General features: G+C 43.3%; 1 protein-coding gene across 4 annotated transcripts in view; it reads left to right on the top strand.

Annotated features, from left to right (window-relative positions):
- Positions 1 to 17,454, top strand: part of MECOM (MDS1 and EVI1 complex locus) — a 792,569-nt gene that overhangs the window by 224,635 nt on the left and 550,480 nt on the right. The window lies entirely within an intron of this gene.

Below are 17,454 nucleotides of genomic sequence, written 5' to 3'. Positions count from 1 at the left end.
CTCAATCAGAGCTGCTGACAACATGAAAGGAAAAACATGCCGTAATGTAGACATAGAGCGGAATATAGTCAGGAGGGCTTTTAACCACAATTGGTGAAATTTGCTTTCCCCGGGACATTCATTCTAAAACATTTTGTTTTTCACAGCACTGCTTTATGTGTTGTTCATGACACCATTTGTTATATATTTCAGGAATATGACTGAAATTGGACAATAAAGAAACCAAATTGAGGGCACATAATTTTTAGAGAGCAGAAAATCCTCATGGTTAAATTTGAATCCTATAATTTATATTATGTTGGAGAAAGAACAAATGGACATTTATTACAATTCTTCATTGTTTCACTCTGGGATGTGGTTTGGTTTGCTTTATAATGTGGTCGTCCATGGCTGTTTCCTTTTATCAAAAACAATTTAGACTTTTTAAAATATGCATTCACATTGGTCATTTTAGAGGAATTAACTAAGACCCCAGGTGCACAACCTATACTGAGACTCTGCACAAAATGTCAAATCATTTGGGTCCTTATTTATCATGCAGTTTTTGCTGGAATTCTGACGTAAAACTCCTTGAAATATCACAAATGTTTATGCTAGTCCTGGGCAGCTTCACAAACTTGCTGAAAACTGTGCGGAACTTAAGTGGGGCAGAATATGATAAAAAAAAACAAAAATTTGTCAGAATTTTCTCCACAAAAGTTACATAAATTATGACAGAAATGTATCTCAGCCCCCGACTGGTGTACATTTCTGGCGATAGCGCATGGCCTTTGAAAGCACCACTCCAACATTTTTTTATTGCAGCGCTGAAGTGGTGCAAGTAATCTAAGTTTCCTGCACCTAGCCGAGTATTTACCAGCTGTCGTCTTCATCTTTTATCAGTGCTGCTCCTGACAGGTTGTGATCTGCTGGATCTCTCCAATGTTTGCTGCACGATCTGGAAGTAACAACTCAATGTAAGTCTATAAAAGTCAGAATGAAGCTAGAACGAATCTCTCGTAGACTTGCATTTAGAGCTTGTGGCCGTTACCTCTGACTTCCGGTCAGTAAGAAGTTGCGATCACAAGATGGCGGCGGGAGACCGGAGCGGCGCCAGGTACAGCTGAATACAGCGACTGGTTAGTATAATACTAGGTTCAGGGAACTTAGATTAGTTGCACCACTCCAGTGGTGAATTAAAAAAAAACTTTGAAGGAAAATTCATGTGTTGCAAGTCTCTTAATGAATTTGGCACATTCAGTCCAGCGTTCCCTTCATTTAGACTGACATATGAACCTCCAGTCTTATTGTATCGAGGTCTTGATTTTAACTGTATTCTGTTACATAGTATCTCTACATAGTATAATGCTCATGTTATGGTTTAGTGATATGACACTTTATAGCTTTATTACCATAAAGTGCAATTAATATAATACAGCATTGTGCCACCACATGGACTGCTTTTCTCTTAAAGGGAATCTGTCAGCAGGATCATCCCTCTTAAGCAGTCTATATGGACATGCAGGTCATAGGAAGCTAAATAAAATGATACCTTGATATCTGTGATCTGATATTTTATTCCAAAGAAATCCACGTTTTTCTTATATGTAAATGATCTGTTCCAGGCTATGGGCCGGACATACAGTACAGACCAAAATTTTAGACGCGTCTTCTCATTTAAAGATTTTTCTGTATTTTCATGACAATGAAAATTGTACATTCACACTGAAGGCATCAAAACTATGAATTAACACATGTGGAATTATATACTTAACAAAAAAGTGTGAAACAACTGAAAATATTTCTTATATTCTAGGTTCTTCAAAGTAGCCACATTTTGCTTTGATGACTGCTTTGCGCACTCTTGGCATTCTCTTGATGAGCTTCAAGAGAATCAGCCAAGATATCAGGAAGAGAATTGTGGACTTGCACAAGTCTGGCTCATTCTTGGGTACATTTTCAAGATACTTGAAGGTGCCTCGATCATCTGTACAAACAATTATATGGAAGTATAAACAAGATGGGAATGTCCAGCCATCATACCGCTCAGGAAGGAGATGTGTTCTGTGTCCCATAGATTAACGTGCTTTGCTCCGACATGTGCATATCAACCCAAGGACAAAAGCAAAAGACCTTGTGAAGATGATGGCGGAAGCTGGTAAGATTATGTCAATATCCACAGTGAAACAAGTACTGTATCAACATGGGCTGAAAGGCCACTCTGCCAGGAAGAAGCCATTACTCCAAAATAAAAATAAAAAAGACAGGTTAATGTTTGCAAATGCACACAGGAACAAAGACCTTAATTTTTGGAGACATGACTTGTGGTCTGATGAAACTAAAATTTTACTTTTTGGGCATAATGACCATCATTACGTTTGGAGTAACAAGGGAGAAGCTTGGAAGCCTAAGAACATTATCCCAACTGTGAAACATGGGGGTGGCAACATCATGTTGTGGGGTTGTTTTGCTGCATGAGGGACTGGTGCACTTCACAAAATAGATGGCATCATGAGAAAAGAAGATTATGTGGCAATACTGAAGCACTATCTCAAGACAACAGCCAGGAAGTTAAAGCTTGGGCGGAAATGGGTCTTCCAAATGGACAATGACCCGAAGAATACTGCCAAAATGGTAACAAAGTGGCTTAAGGATATCAAATTCAATGTTTTGGAGTGGCCATCACAAAGCCCTGATATCAATCCTATTGAAAATTTATGGGCAAAGCTGAAAAGGCAGGTACGAGCAAGGCGACCTACAAACCTGGATCAGTTACACTAGTATTGTCAGGAGGAATAGGACCAAATTATGACCAACTATTGTGAGAAGCTTGTGTAAGGATATCCCAAACGTTTGACCCACGTCATTCAGTTTAAGGGCTATGGTACCAAATACTAATGAAGTGTATGTAAACTTTTGACTTTACAGTAAGTAATAAAAATGCCTTAAAACATTCTCTCTCTCTCATTATTCTGGCATTTGGCAAATATTAAAAATTATGGCCATCCTAATTGACCTAAAACAGGAAAGGTTTATTCTGATTTCATGTCAGATATTGAGAAAAATATGCATATGTGTCTTTTTATGTAATGTATGTAAGCTTCTGGTTTCACCTGTAAATTAAAGGTACATTAATGAGTCATGGAAAAAAGTAGAAATGAGCAAATCTGCTGAATTTAGGAGGAAAATGTATTTTACTTTGAATTTATTAATTGCGAAATTGAATGTGCCTTGATTGCCATTCAAAAAGTTGCTTATTATGCTACCAACCCTAATTATAATTATAGGATTGGCTGGAAGAGTTTTTAAAACAATAACATTTGATACACAACTCGCCCCTCACCTATCCCTGGCACCATAGCTATCTGCTGGTTCTCTGCTCGCAGTTCTCACTAAGTTCCAGGCTTCTATTCACTCTTCGCTATCGTTTCCATCTCCAACTCGGCTTCAACTGCCTGATATTTTGCTGGATTTGCATGAATCAATTCCTTAAAAAATCAGATTTGCTAGAATCTACACATTTTTTGGAAATTTTAAATGAATTTGATTTGTTTAGAATCTACTCGCACATAGGTTCATTAAAACAATGACTTGTGTGAAAATCAAATCTGATGTAGCTTTAGGTCAATTTATCTGGAAATATGGAAAATTCTGAAGGTTTCTCAGACTTTCAAGCACCAATGTAACAATATACAATGGATAGCTTCAATTTACAGAATTAGCAGAATGTCTAATAGAAAAATGTGCGACACAAGAAAGAACTGCTGAACACGGTCATGTTGTTCACTTAGCTTTATGTACAAGCTACCATATCTAGTCACCAGCGCGCTTTTAGGTCTGACAGCTCTGAATTATAACTGTTGTGGGATCTTATCTCATTAACTGAAAGGGGAGAATAAAGCATCAGACAATCATAAAAATAATTTGGCACTGGGAATCCACTTAGGAGCAGCTGTCAAACAGGTTGGAAGATAAACTTCTGAATAAAAAGAATAGAGGGCTTTGGTGTCAAGGCATATGCTTTCTGCACATTATAGACTTCTTAATGATATGAAGTGCTTGTGTTTATGCAGAACAGCCAGACACTCCATATATGATATTGATTATACCTTAACCCCAATTTAGTAGAGTCTTGCTTCTGCTCCTAATCAGATATTGCAGCGGCATTTTTAAACGTCCCTTAATGCCAAGACATATTTTATCTCCGAAGGCTGTAGCAGGAGATAGGGGCTTTGTCTTGCTTCTCCTTGTGGCTGTGAGCCCAGGTTTAGGACACTAAGGTCCCTTTGGGGCTCTTCCCTGGCAGACTCCATCCACAAATTTATAACATACATCTTTATCACGCTGCTTTTGTCAGACAACATTAGATAATTAATTGCCCATTTGTCAGCCATGCACTGAAGATGTAAAAACCCCAAACACAATCAGGATAAATATAGATGCTCTCAAAAGACGTTTTATGCTGTCACACGGCTCGGGCAAGCATATTTTAACTATTAAATGAGGCTCATTATTAATCACATGTAATGTTAATTAATTACCAGCCTCTGTGTCTTGCAGCCTGTCTATGACTTTCAATTTAGTTAAAGAGCTTATTGGTAAGCATGAAGAGCACCTCACTCACATAGCTGGTTAATTGTTATTAATGGTGTTTTATACTGGCCTACCTGTGTGCCGTTTAATCAGAATAATCATTTGTACAGTTTATACCTTTTATAATTCTCACAATAAAAAGTTAAATTTTATGCAAAATTTGTAATGGATTTTAAAATGGAAAAATGGTTTAGTTCCATTTTGATGCAGCTAGCCCCTATTATTTAATATATTTAAACCCTGCTATACTAACTAAGTATAGATGAGCGGATTGATCTGCAGAGGACTGAGTTTAAGTCGAACTTCATGAAATTCGCTGTTTCATGTGAATTTGAATACTTTGAGATTCAATTTACGGGACGTAAAAAAAAAAAAAATCTTGCCTGACACCATTTCCAACTGCTCAAGCATCAGAGAGCGGGTTAATGTCTTCTCACGTGGCCATGCAGGCTTCTCAATAGTGTCGACATCAAGCAGATTGTCATACCTTGTACATTGATAGACAGTACCTGGGCCAACACAGATCATCAGTTCCCAGGGGAGCACAGTACAGGTGCATCTCACAAAATTAGAATATCATCAAAAAGTAAATTTATTTCAGTTCTTCAATACAAAAAGTGAAACTCATATATTATATAGAGTAATTACAGAGTGATCTATTTCAAGTGTTAATTTCTGTTAATATTGATGATTATGGCTTACAGCCAATGAAAGCACAAAAGTTAATATCGCAGTAAATTGAAATAATTCACAAAAACACCTGCAAAGGCTTCCTAAGCGTTTAGAAAGGTGCTTTAGTCTGTTTCAGTAGGCTCCACAATCATGGGGAAGACTGCTGACTTGACAGATGTCCAGAAGGCAGCCACTGACACACTCTACAAGGAGGAAGAGTGGAGAGGCCACAATCCAAGCTGCTTGAGGTCTAGTGTGAAGTTTCCGCAATCAGTGATGGTTTGGGGAGCCATGTCATCAGCTGATGTAGGTCCACTGTGTTTTATCAAGACCAAAATCTGTGCAGCCATCTACCAGGAAAATTTAGAGCACTTCATGCTTCCCTCCGCCGACAAGCTTTTTGGAGATGGAAATTTCATTCTCCAGCAGGACTTGGCACCTGTCCATACTGCCAAAAGTACCAATACCTGGTTTAAAAACAACAGTATCACTGTGCTTGATTGGCCTGCAAACTCACCTGACCTTGTCAAGAGGAAGATGAGAGACACCAGACCCAACAATACAGACGAGCTGAAGGCAGCTATGAAAGCAACCTGGGCTTCCATAACACCTCAGCAGTGCCACAGGCTGATCGCCTTCATGCCACACCGCATTGATGCAGTAATTGATGCAAAAGGAGCCCCGAACAAGTATTGAGTGCATTTACTGAACATACATTTTAGTAGGCCAACATTTTGGATTTTTAAAACATTTTTCAAGCTGTTGTTATAAAGAGTTCTAATTTACTGAGATAATGACTTTTATGTTTTCATTGGCTGTAAGCCATAATCATCAACATTAACAGAAATAAACACTTGAAATAGATCACTCTGTTTGTAATGACTCTATATAATATATGAGTTTCACTTTTTGTATTGAAGAGCTGAAATAAATTAACTTTTTGATGATATTCTAATTTTGTGAGATGCACTTGTATGTACGGCAGAGTGGTTTTCTATCTCTAGAGTCACTAGGTAAGTCTCTCTTCTATAGAGTGTAAGCTCTTATGGTCAGAGGGGTTCTATCTTTCTTTCTCCTCTGCCCAAGGTGAATTTTCTGAGCAATTACAAGCTTACAAGTATTGAGATTCACACAAATCTATTCACTGCAAAGTAAACTTTTGGGGAAATTTTTTGAAACTGGCAAATTTGAATTTCAAAAAGATCCACTCTCTCTATAGCTGAGATATGAAACTGGAGTAGAAGAACTGTGACACAAAACAGCACAGCACAACAATACAGTACATTCCAGATCCTGCATAATGTATGATGGACGACAAGGATGTTAATGCTTAAGAATTTTGTCCTTTCTCACTGAATGACTGTATTGGTTGCTATTCTTATTCTTTCACATCCTGCAGCAAGAACAATAGTTATAAGTAGTGTTGAGCCACCCCCGTAGTGTTCGAGTTCGGTTCGGTTCGTCGAACACCCGTGTGTTCGCCGAACTGTTCGTCGAACTGTTCGTCGAACACCTTCGAACACCGTTAAAACCAATGGCAGGCAAACAAAAACACATAGAAACACATAGAAAACACCTTCAAAGGTGTCCAAAAGCTGACAAACTGCTCAGAAGACACAACTAACACATGGAAAAGTGACAAGTACATATAGTCATGCGAAAAGAAAAGAGGTGGAGGAGTAAAAGGAGGGGGAGACACAGATATAGGCATGTCATGCCCTTCTAAAATCCAAAAAGTGAGAAGCCGAGACGGCCAGTCCGCTCCTGCCCGTGCCACCTCCGTGTCGCCGGGTTTGTGCCAGAGCCGCGGTGAACCCTGACGGCCAGCCCCCCTCTCCCAATACTGGTGCCTGTCCGCTGGTGGGTCGAGAGAGCCCCCCTGTGGTGGAGGCAGCTCTAAGCTTTTTAATTTAAATTGTCTCTCTAATTTGAATGAATACACTTTAAATCCATTTACAAGGATCTATTGGAGGGCAAGTCTCATGCCAGCAGCCGCGTAATTCCAGCTCCAGTAGCGTCCACTAAAGCTGCTGCAGTTAAAAAGCTTTTATAAGGATCGAGCTCGGCTGTCCACCGCAAGGCATCCTAGTGCCAGTCCCAGCCCCTATGCCTTGGGGTGCCTCCTGATGCTCTTCACTAAGTATCCCGTGGTCCCGAAGCATTTCCTTTGAAAAAATTAAGTGTCCAAACTACAGGTGGTGTAGCTTGCTTAACAGCCGGGATAATCCGCTGACTAGCAGACACTGCTACTAGGCACAAAGTATTTCCTGGGCTAGATGCAGTTAAAAATTTGTAAGTAGATACTCTCGTTGGATGCTGAGAAAGCATTCCATAGAGTCTCCTGGCACGCCATATATGATTCTCTTAAAAAGCTTGGGGTAGGGGTCTAGGGGACCCTTTTATAGCCAAAATCACGGCCCTGTATCACAATACGTCACCTAGGCTGAAAATAAATGGAACTGTAGCACCGAGGGCTCGGTTGCTACAGACGTATTGCACCTCACCCAGAGGTGTGATATCTCACTCTCAGATAAGGATGGAGTGTGGATCAGGACCCGACACCTGCATGCATTACACCACATTGCCGTGGGGCAGGGCGACCAATATGCCCCTGAGATGGGCACGACAGTCCCTGTCCCTGGCTGGAGTGGGGGGAGGGAACACTGAGGAAGGGGAACCCTGCAGTGCAGGAGCAGGGAGGAAGCAGTTCCTGGGTGCATTGAGAAGGGAGTATAAAAGGTGGGCACCATCTTAGTTCAGTGCAGAGAAGTCTGAGCAGAAGTGGCAGGGAGCAGGGGCTCTGCATGAGCTCTGCTCCGGAGGCGGGCCTAGTAACAGAGGCCCAGGCCTGCAAGAGGGAGAAGGAAGGAAGAGGAGCGGAGAAGGCTCCAGGAACGAGGAATGAAGGGATCCCAGGGGTGCGGACGGGCGAGTCGCCACCGCACGCCCGAATCCACCTGCGTGGAGGGGTCAGGCCAAAGGGGGAGACCGGTCCCCGAACTAGTGGAGGCAGGAAACGACCCTCAGCTAGAAACCGGAGGCTCTGACATTTTATGTGGCGCAGCCCCTTGCTCCACCCGCTAGGAAGGCACCACATAGGGTCAGGGAAACTGGCGCCAAGTTTACCAAGAGGAGGCCCGAGGCAGCCGGACAGAAGTGTTGGTAAGAAAGGCCAGACAAAGGACACACAAAGGGGGTCCTGTGAAGCGCTCCAAAGTTATCTGGGAGTTGTCTGAGCCCCTCACCTGGTGAGCACAGTACGACGTGGGCAGCCGTTACCTGCAGACGTGGTCTGGATAATAAGAACTGTGAGTAAAGGCCCTGAACTGCATCACTGACTCCGTGTCGTTACTGCTGCTGCCCTGCACCATCACCCCCATCCTCCGCATACACTGCCCTGAGGCTATACTCCTCCCGTGGGGAGTTATGCTACGCTCTGCTGCACCCACAACACCAGCCTTAGCGGTCTGCCCTGTAGCGGCGGTTCACTCTGACCGCAATCCACGGGTGGCGTAGTCGGACATTTAAACATCAAAACCACATAAATAGTTCCGCCACTGGTTTGACCGCCCTGAGCCACGGAACCGGATCGCCGCCACGAAGACTACAACCACCAGCATCCACCAAAAAGGGTCCGGCTCCGGGTGTCCCAAGGCCCAGGGGGTGCGTCAGAACATTTTCATCACCTTTCACAATCACCAATGGGACAAGGCAGGGATGTCCTCTGTCCCCTCTCTTATACATCCTAGTGACGGAGCACCTGCTCTCATCAATTCGCCATAACCCCAATATTAGGTGGATTGAGGTGGGAGGCACCGAGTACAAGAGCTCTCTATTTGCTGATGATGTCCTAGTATATATCACTCAATCACATATATCCATCCCTGCTGTTATGGCTGAAATAGATCACTTTGTTACATGGTAAAATTTTAAAATCAATGCAGCGAAGTCTGAGGCCCTCGATGTCTCCCTCCCTAAATCCATATAGGATTCCATCCAGTCCAACTTTCCCTTTGCCTGGCCCTCACAGGGTATCAAATACTTAGGAATTCCTATTCATAGAGACCTCTCCCATCTATGTTATCTTAATTTTGGGCCCTTTATTGAACAATTCCATACAGACCACGGTTGGCAAGTTGGAACTGTGAGATTCACTACGTGCACCACTGGTATTTTGTGGAAAAGCACATGTAAGATTCTGCAACAGTCTCTGCTGATACTCCTGCATGCGTGCATCCCTTTCTATGGCAGGAATAATTTCTGCAAATTTACTTTTGTACCGGGGATCTAACAGTGTGGCAACCCAGTAGTCAGGATTATTTCTAATTCTCACAATTCGAGGGTCATGTTGCAGGTAGTGCAGCAAGAAGGCACTCATGTGTGTTGCGCATCCAGGAGCACCAAGTCCCTGTTGTGTTGGTGGCGAGGTAACAATCATGCTTCCTTCCTCTGTCCTCTCCCCCCAACCTCGCACAACAGAAATGTGATCAAGGTCTCCCTCATCTGATGAGTCTTCCATCAGTTCGTCCTCCACTTCTTCCTGGGCTCCTGCACCTTCCTCACTAGTTTGGCTGCTACCATGCGCCCTGGTAAAATCATCTCCCCCACCCTCACATGCCTGCCGCCCTGGTGCTGCCGACCGTCTGGACCTTGCAGATGTTAGCCCTTCCGCATACAACTCCTCCTCCTCTACTTCCTCCACCTCCTCTTGTGCCACCACCTGACTCCGAATTCTGTTTAACATGTGCTCCAGCATGTAAATCACCGGAATAGTCATGCTGATAATGGCATCGTCAGCACTAAACATCTTCGTCGCCATTTCAAAACTGTGCAGAAGGGTGCATAGGTCCCTGATCTGAGACCACTCCTCCAGCGTGATTTGCCCCACCTCTGAATCTCGTTGGCCCAGGCTATACGTCAGAACGTATTGCACCAGGGCTTGTCGGTGCTGCCACAGTCGCTGCAACATGTGCAGAGTTGAATTCCACCGGGTAGGCACATCGCATTTTAGCCGGTGAAGTGGCAGGCCCAACGACTTCTGTAGAGATGTAAGTCGCTGAGCTGCGGGATGCGAACGGCGGAAGTGAGCACACAGCGACCGTGCCCTCTGCAGAAGGCCATCTAGTCTGGGATAGTGGGCTAAAAATTGCTGGACAACCAGGTTCAACACGTGAGCCATACAAGGCACGTGTGTGACATTGCCCCGGCGAAGGGCCGCACCCAGGTTTGCAGCATTGTCGCACACGGCCTTCCCTGGTTTCAGGTCCAGTGGAGACAACCATTCATGAAATTGGTTCTCCAGAGCTGACCACAACTCCTCAGCTGTGTGACTCACATTTCCCAGACATTTCAATGTAAAAACTGCCTGATGACGTTGAGCCCTACTGCCAGCATAGTAAGGAGGTGTGCAGGATCCCTTCTGCGCAGTTAGAAAGCTTGTGGCATGACCAGACAGGCTTTGGGTGCAGGTGGAAGACCGAGAGGAGGTTGAGGAGGCAGAAGCAGTGGAGGAGAAATGACATAAAGAGGATTGACGCACAACTCGTGGGGACGGCAAGACTTGGACAGCAGCCCCTTGTCCTGCTGTCACCATAGTTACCCAGTGCCCAGTCAGCGACATGTAACGCCCCTGTCCATGCCTACTCGTCCAAGTGTCTGTGGTGAAATGCACCCTGTCACACACAGAGTTTCTCAAAGAAGCGGTGATGTTGTGTGCGACATGCTGGTGGAGCGCAGGCACACCTTTCTTTGAGAAGTAGTGCCGACTGGGCATCTGGTACTGGGGCACTGCGACGGACATAAGGTCTCGACAATCCTCTGTGTCCACCAGGCGGAAAGGCAGCATTTCTGTAGCCAAGAGCTTGCAGATGGTGAAATTCAACCTCTTAGCTTTCTCATGGCTAGGAGGAAATGGTCTTTTACTTGTCCACATCTGAGGGACCGAGGGCTGGCTATTGTGCTTAGACGGGGTTGATAAGGGTGTCCCCGGCAAACTGCCGGTCTGTGAGGAAGATGCAGGCGGACATGTTAGGTTGCCTTGATCCAAAGGTGGTGCTATCGATGTCGGACAGCGCTCAAGACCAGCTGGTGTTACCACCTCCAAAGAAAATGATGACCTGCCAATCACGCTGGCTGTTGCGGGTAAAGAGGTGGCAGGTCTGCGCCCCAAAACAGGTGTGACTGCTGTCCCCCCAGTCACAGAGGATGAAGAGGCCGCGGATGCACAAGATATGGCAGACGGTGGTTGGCCCGGCCGGCTAGACCGCATTGTAGCACACTGAGCTTCCCACTGCAACTTATGCTTCATGTCCATGTGCCGGTTCATGCATGAAGTACTCAAACTATGTATTTTTTGGCCTCTACTTAGCTTTTGCTGACAAATGTTACAGATAACACGAGTTGGGTCATCTTTATCGATCTGAAAAAATGCCCAGGCTATGCAAGGCTTAGCACCCATGCGACCTGAAGAGCCACCACGACTTGTGGTGAGAGGCAGAGTTGTGTTTGAGGATGCAGTTGTTGACGTGCTTCCAGTACTACGTCTCTGTCCAGGAAGGCGCAACCTGACCTCGTCGTCACTAGCATCTTCCTCCACCTCCTCTGCTGACCTCATCTCTTGGCTGACTGTGGGTTGACAGTAAGTGGGATCTCCGACCTCATCATCATCACCCTGTGCGTTATCACACCCGTCGTCCTCAGAGCCAACCTGTTCCTGCCCTGACAAAAAACTAAAGTTGTCGCTCCAATCAGGTATTTGAGTCTTATCATCGTCTTCCTCATTGTCTCCACCAACAGGAGTTACAGTTTGGGAATGAGGGTCTACATTATGGTCAGAACCTTCTGCGTCTGGTCCTGGATCCGACTCATAAAGATTCTGGGCATCAGTGCAGATCATTTCCTCGTCTGGATTCACAGAAGCGCTGGAGTCGACCTCTGATTCCCAGGCTATAGTATGAGTAAACAGCTCTGCAGACTCAACCATCTGTTCTACCTCATACTCAGACGGGCAGCTGGAGATTTGGGAGCTGTGAGGAAGCAAGTGCGATTTGGGTGACACCTTTGAGGACTGGAGTATTTGTGATGTTGAAGTTGATGTGGAGGAGAGCCCACTTAAAGGAGCACTTGATATCCGTTGAAGCACCTGCTGTTTTTGTGCCTCATCTGGAATTTGTAGCGATTGGCGTGGCCGTAAGAAAGGGATCTTATCACATTGTCCGCTAAAAGAAGTAGACATTTTAGTTTGGCTGGAAGATGGTCTTTCTTCTGCACCTACCCCACGGACACAACCTTTTTTCCCCTTCCCAACACGCCTATTCCCCTTTCCACCAGCAGCAGGCCTTTTTCCACTCATTTTGGTGGTTAACTAATTCACAACTCTGGAGTTGTTTGCACAAAAAAACAATGGATGGTAACCGAGCAGAGCTGAGTGGCCAAACTGTGGTATTAGGCCAAAACTATTGGCTGGGTTAGATGCAGAAAAAAATTATTTTTAATTTGCAACCTGATGGAGGTCAGTATAGATGGACTAATAGACCAAGTCCCACACACCGCTAGAAGCCCAAATATTTTTTCAGAGCTAGATGCAGAAATTTTTTTTATTCAATTTGCAACCTGATGGAGGTCAGTATAGATGGACTAATAGACCAAGTCCCACACACTGCTAGAAGCCCAAATATTTTTTCAGAGCTAGATGCAGAAAAAAATTATTTTTAATTTGCAACCTGATGGAGGTCAGTATAGATGGACTAATAGACCAAGTCCCACACACCGCTAGAAGCCCAAATATTTTTTCAGAGCTAGATGCAGAAAAAAATTATTTTTAATTTGCAACCTGATGGAGGTCTGTATAGATGGACTAATAGACCAAGTCCCACACACCGCTAGAAGCCCAAATATTTTTTCAGAGCTAGATGCAGAAAAAAATTATATTCAATTTGCAACCTGCTGGAGGTCAGTATAGAAGGACTAATAGAACAAGTCCCACACACTGCTAGAAGCCCAAATATTTTTTCAGAGCTAGATGCAGAAAAAAATTATATTCAATTTGCAACCTGCTGGAGGTCAGTATAGAAGGACTAATAGAACAAGTCCCACACACTGCTAGAAGCCCAAATATTTTTTCAGAGCTAAATGAAGAAAAAAATTATTTTTAATTTGCAACCTGATGGAGGTCAGTATAGATGGACTAATAGACCAAGTCCCACACACTGCTAGAAGCCCAAATATTTTTTCAGAGCTAGATGCAGAAAAAAATTATTTTTAATTTGCAACCTGATGGAGGTCAGTATAGATGGACTAATAGACCAAGTCCCACACGCTGCTAGAAGCCCAAATATTTTTTCAGAGATAAATGAAGAAAAAAATTATTTTTAGTTTGCAACCTGATGGAGGTCAGTATAGATGGACTAATAGAACAAGTCCCACACGCTGCTAGAAGCCCAAATATTTTTTCAGAGATAAATGAAGAAAAAAATTATTTTTAATTTGCAACCTGATGGAGGTCAGTATAGATGGACTAATAGACCAAGTCCCACACACTGCTAGAAGCCCAAATATTTTTTCAGAGCTAGATGCAGAAAAAAATTATATTTAATTTGCAACCTGATGGAGGTCAGTATAGAAGGACTAATAGAACAAGTCCCACACACTGCTAGAAGCCCAAATATTTTTTCAGAGCTAGATGCAGAAAAAAATTATATTCAGTTTGCAACCTGATGGAGGTCAGTATAGATGGACTAATAGAATGATGCTATGCCCAAAAGATTTTACTTCACTAGGTGCAGTAAAAAAATTGGTATTCTATACACAGGTGGTATAGCTTGCAACACAGATAGGCTACTCCACTGACTAACACACTCTGCAATAGGCCAAAAAGGATTAGCTTTGCTAGATTCAGCCAAATGCTGTGAAAAAAACTTGCACAGCACTGGCACAGACCTGCCTGGCAAAAACTGATAGGAACTGATGTAACCTAGTCCTGAAAAGGACTCCAATTACAATTAGTCTTTACTCCCACAATCTATCTATTTAAGAGCACAGACCTGCCTGATAAAAGTCGTAGGAAATGCTGTAACCTAGTCCTTAAAAGGACTGCAATCACAACTATTCCCTACTCCCAAGCTATCTGTATATTTGTGCGAAAATTGGCTTGAAATTAACAAGGTATAGCGCACACAGCAACAGCGGTGCCGTCTAACACGCAGCTGCAGCAGTGAGAAAATGGTGGCGACGGGGAAAATGGCTTGGTCTTATAGGGCAAGGACATGTGACATACACTGCCAATCACACATGCCCTTGCTTGTGTGAAAAAAAGCACTTCGCTCCGTGTGTGCGCTGCTGATAGGCTGACAGATTGCACCTCCCCACTGCAAATGCGGGAAAGAGAAAAAAAAATGGAGATCTTCATTGTTCCTGCAGAGATCCATCCCCTGCCCCTCCCCCCGCCCCGCTGTACACTCAAACTGCGTATTAAGATTAGTTTTCATCATTACTGAGAAAAAATCCAGTTATGATTTTGGTGCACGAACAGTTATCGAACATAACCTCGAACAGCCGAATTTTTCTCAAATTGTTCGTGTTCGCCGACCGGCTCGAACACCGCCCAAAACAGCTCGAATTTGAGATTGGCGAACAGTTCGAGTAGAACAACGCTCATCTCTAGTTATAAGGGATGCAGAATTAACAATCACACCCGGACTCTGGTCCGTGAGTCTACCCAAAGGCTCCTCTGCCATATAAGATGACACCAGCATTTTAATGGTAGTTGAGTGCCCTGTTACAGTTTTTTTATTGTAGCTTAGAAACTTTGTCACCTTTTTAATTACTACTCTTGTATCTTTATATTAGTTCACATACAAGTATGCAATATATAACACTATGTCTATTTGAATCTTCCAAGATTTTAAATTAGTAGTAAATACCATATCACTTAAAGTGGTTATCCACTACTCAGACCACCCCTTCTCAATCACTATCTTCCCCCTTATAATAATAACATCCATACTCACCTCCAGTGCAGGCATCATTCCAGCGGTGTTGGCTCTTGCCCTCCCAGGGCTCGCGTGGCATTGTTATGAGCACTGCAGCCAATCAGTGGCCACTTCACTGTCTCCTCTTTTAGACATGACTGACATCCAGAGGATGTCAGAACTTCTGCTGCTTTGTCACTTCCTACTCGAGATGAGCGGTGTTCGAATTGAACTGTTCGCCAATCTCAAATTCGAGCTGTTTTGGGCGGTGTTTGAGCCGTTCGACGAACTCGAACGATTTTTGGCTGTTCGAGGTTATGTTCGATAACTTTTCGTGCACCCAAATCGTAACTGGATTTTTTCACAGTAATGCTGATAATCAATGTTAATACACAGTTTGAGTGTACAGCGGGGCGGGGGGAGGGGCATGGGATGGATCTCTGCAGAAATAATGAAGATCTCCATTTTTTTTTCTCTTTCCCGCATTTACAGTGGGGAGGTGCAGTCTGTCAGCCTATCAGCATCACACACACGGAGCGAAGTGCTTTTTTTCACACAAGCAAGGGCATGTGTCATTGGCAGTGTATGTCACATGTCCTTGCCCTATAAGACCCAGCCATTTTCCCCGTCGCCACCATTTTCTCACTGCTGCAGCTGATTGTTAGATGGCACTGCTGCTGCTGTTAGCGCTATATTGTGTAACTGAATTGCAAGCGAATTTTCTCTTAAATAGACAGAAAGGTTTAGGGAGTAGGGACTAGTTTGTAATTGCAGCCCTTTTGAGGGCTAGGTTACAGCAGTTCCTAGCACTTTTAGCAGGCAGGTCTGTGCTCTTAAATCAACAGATAGGTTGGGAGTAGTGACTAGTTGTAATTCCAGCCCTTTTGAGGGCTAGGTTACATCAGTTCCTATCACTTTTTGCCAGGCAGGTCTGTTTTAGTGCTATGCAAGTGTTTTTCACAGCATTTGGCTAAATCTAGCTAAGCAAATCCTTTTGGGCCTCTTGCAGTGTGTGTTAGTCAGTGGAGTAGCCTATCTGTGTTGCAAGCTACACCACCTGTGTATGTAATACTAATTTTTTACTGCACCTAGCCAAGTAAAACCTTTTGGGCATAGTAGCAGTGTGTGGTACTCAATCTATTAGGCCATCTATACCAAGCTCCACCAGCTTTGAAATTAATAATAATTTTTAGCTGCATCTAGCCCGGAAAATAATTTTCGGCTTAGTAGCAGTGTGTGGTACTCATTGTATTAGGCCATCTATACCAAGCTCCACCAGCTTTGAAATTAAGAATAATTTTTAGCTGCATCTTGCCTGGAAAATAATTTTGGGCATAGTAGCAGTGTGTGGTACTCATTCTATTAGGCCATCTATACCAAGCTCCACCAGCTTTGAAATTAATAATAATTTTTAGCTGCATCTTGCCTGGAAAATAATTTTGGGCATATTAGCAGTGTGTGGTACTCATTCTATTAGGCCATCTATACTAAGCTCCACCAGCTTTCAAATTACTAATAATTTTTAGCTGCATCTTGCCTGTAAAATAATTTTGGGCATAGTAGCATTGTGTGGTACTCATTGTATTAGGCCATCTATACCAAGCTCCACCAGCTTTGAAATTAATAATAATTTTTAGCTGCATCTTGCCTGTAAAATAATTTTGGGCATATTAGCAGTGTGTGGTACTCATTCTATTAGGTCATCTATACTAAGCTCCACCAGCTTTCAAATTACTAATAATTTTTAGCTGCATCTTGCCTAGAAAATAATTTTGGGCTTAGTAGCAGTGTGTGGTACTCATTGTATTAGGCCATCTATACCAAGCTCCACCAGCTTTGAAATTAATAATAATTTTTAGCTGCATCTTGCCTGGAAAATAATTTTGGGCATAGTAGTAGTGTGTGGTACTCATTGTATTAGGCCATCTATACCAAGCTCCACCAGCTTTGAAATTAATAATAATTTTTAGCTGCATCTAGCACGGAAAATAATTTTGGGCTTAGTAGCAGTGTGTGGTACTCATTGTATTAGGCCATCTATACCAAGCTCCACCAGCTTTGAAATTAATAATAATTTTTAGCTGCATCTAGCCCGGAAAATAATTTTTCTTCCCAATAGTGGTAGCAATAGAAATATGGGGCGCGCGTCTGGCTAACAAAAATATACGCTTCATAACAAAAAACACCAGCCTAGCGCACTGCATTAATAAGATGGCATCATCGTCTCTCCCAGTGCTAGGCC

The sequence above is a fragment of the Phyllobates terribilis genome, unplaced genomic scaffold (assembly GCF_046119375.1).
Source record: "Phyllobates terribilis strain yellow unplaced genomic scaffold, ASM4611937v1 Scaffold_3__8_contigs__length_932513732, whole genome shotgun sequence".
Taxonomy (NCBI): Eukaryota; Metazoa; Chordata; class Amphibia; order Anura; family Dendrobatidae; genus Phyllobates; species Phyllobates terribilis.
Note: the sequence above shows the minus strand (reverse complement) of the source record. Positions and strands in the feature narration are given on the sequence as shown.